Here is a 2,835-nt window from a genome sequence, read left to right on the forward strand (position 1 = left end):
ATCTATTAGTGGTGAGGACATCAGACTGACATCTATTAGTGACTGGGACATCAGACTGACATCTCTTAGTGGAGAGGACATCAGACTGACTTCTATTAGTGGTGAGGACATCAGACAATCAGAATGTAGACAGGATCAGGACAAAGGACCCATGTTAGCACCAGGTATAAACGGGGCTACTGAAAAGGAGTATGAATGATGTTGTTTTTCTAAATTGATTGTCTTTTTTGTTGTTGCTTGAAAGCCCTTTGAGATTATTTATGTAATGAAGAGCGTTATACAAGCAGAATAAATAATAATAATAATGATTATTATTGTTATTATTGTTATTATTGTTATTGTTGTTATTATTTCATTATTTTTATAAAATAAAATAAAATAATGATTATTGTTATTATTATTATTATTATTATTGTTATTATTGATGTTGTTATTGTTATTATTATTATTATTATTATTATTGTTGTTGTTATTATTATTATTATTATTATTGTTCTGATTATTGTTATTATTATTAGTAGTATTGTTATTATTGATATTGTTATTGTTGTTGTTATTATTGTTATTATTAGCTGATTGGGGTGATGACAGTTGATATAAAGCTGAAACCAACTCTCACTTGACCCTTTTAAGCCACACTAATAGAATGTTAAACAAAGAATAAAAAGCATTCAAGGTCTCATTTTTCACAGTGATTTAACTGTCAGACATTTACATAATTACACTATAAAACCGCCAGGGTCTCATGGAAAAAGACTATGGAGTGGAAAGCCAAGTGTCTGTCTGGCAGAGTTGATGATTATACATTTAGGGCTAAAATAGTCATATTAATACTATTGTGTAACACAGAGTTTGACAGTCTTTGTGTCCTTACTGAAAGCCACCAGACCTCGACATGTTTAGATCTCTGCATGTCCTGTTATTCTCATTGAATAAACTTGTGAAGTTTGTAAGAACTTAGATGTGAGAAACATTTCAGTCAAAGGGTTCTCCTAGTCAAGGGTTCTCCTAGTCAATCTCCTCTCTCGTTGTTGTGTGTGTTGTATGTCGTTAGTAAGACTGGGTAGTAAGAATGTTCATTGTCTCACAAATGCAGACCTGGGTTCAGGTAGCCTAGTGGTTAGAGCGTTGGACTAGAAACCAAAAGGTTGCAAGGTCAAATCCCAGAGTTGAGAACTTAAAAGTTTTTGTTCTACCCCTGAATAAGGCTGTTAACCCACTGTTCCTAGGCTGTCATTGAAAATAAGAATTTGTTCATAACTGATTGACCTAATAAAATAAAAACTGCATTCCATTGGATCTGTTGCGCCAGACTAGCCTCAGGATACTTTCAAGTATTTGAAAGAAATCTACAAATACTATTTAAACCCAGGTATGTTCCTTAATTGCAGTGTCTTTTGTTTGTTTCGGTCCAAGGCTCTCCTCGTATGTTCCTTGAAAAAAAAACTTCCCCACTACCAGTTTGGTCTTGTCAGTATGATTTGATGTGCCTTAATTAAAAAAAATATATATATATTTCACCTTTATTTAACCAGGTAGGCTAGTTGAGAACACCTTTATTTAACCAGGTAGGCTAGTTGAGAACACCTTTATTTAACCAGGTAGGCTAGTTGAGAACAGGTTCTCATTTGCAACTGCGACCTGGCCAAGATAAAGCATAGCAGTGTGAACAGACAACACAGAGTTACACATAGAGTAAACAATTAACAAGTCAATAACACAGCAGAAAAAAAAGGGGGAGTCTATATACATTGTGTGCAAAAGGCATGAGGAGGTAGGCGAATAATTACAATTTTGCAGATTAATAACACTGGAGTGATAAATGATCAGATGGTCATGTACAGGTAGAGATATTGGTGTGCAAAAGAGCAGAAAAGTAAATAAATAAAAACAGTATGGGGATGAGGTAGGTAAAAATGGGTGGGCTATTTACCGATAGACTATGTACAGCTGCAGCGATCGGTTAACTGCTCAGACAGCAGATGTTTGAAGTTGGTGAGGGAGATAAAAGTCTCCAACTTCAGCGATTTTTGCAATTCGTTCCAGTCACAGGCAGCAGAGAACTGGAACGAAAGGCGGCCAAATGAGGTGTTGGCTTTAGGGATGATCAGTGAGATACACCTGCTGGAGCGCGTGCTACGGATGGGTGTTGCCATCGTGACCAGTGAACTGAGATAAGTCGGCGCTTTACCTAGCATGGACTTGTAGATGACCTGGAGCCAGTGGGTCTGGCGACGAATATGTAGCGAGGGCCAGCCGACTAGAGCATACAAGACGCAGTGGTGGGTGGTATAAGGTGCTTTAGTGACAAAACGGATGGCACTGTGATAAACTGCATCCAGTTTGCTGAGTAGAGTGTTGGAAGCAATTTTGTAGATGACATCGCCGAAGTCGAGGATCGGTAGGATAGTCAGTTTTACTAGGGTAAGTTTGATACAATATGTTATGTCTGAATGTGTTCTAATACAGTATGTTATGCCTGAATGTGTTCTAATACAGTATGTTATGTCTGAATGTGTTCTATTACAGTATGTTATGTCTGAATGTGTTCTAATACAGTATGTTATGCCTGAATGTGTTCTAATCCAGTATGTTATGCCTGAATGTGTTCTAATACAGTATGTTAACTTATCTCTGAACTAACTGCATCCTCCAGGCAGAGTGTGTTAGCCGTCAAGCCTGCTGGGAGGAGCGACCCTGTGTGTGTGTGTGTGTGTGTGTGTCTGTGTGTGTGTGTGTGTGTGTGTGTTTACGTGTGTGTGTGTTTACGTGTGTGTGTGTGAGTGAGTGCTGGGAGGGGTAGTGACCCTGTTAGAGGAGGAGGGAGGGATTGTG

Source organism: Oncorhynchus kisutch, linkage group LG7, assembly GCF_002021735.2.
Source record: "Oncorhynchus kisutch isolate 150728-3 linkage group LG7, Okis_V2, whole genome shotgun sequence".
Taxonomy (NCBI): domain Eukaryota; kingdom Metazoa; phylum Chordata; class Actinopteri; order Salmoniformes; family Salmonidae; genus Oncorhynchus; species Oncorhynchus kisutch.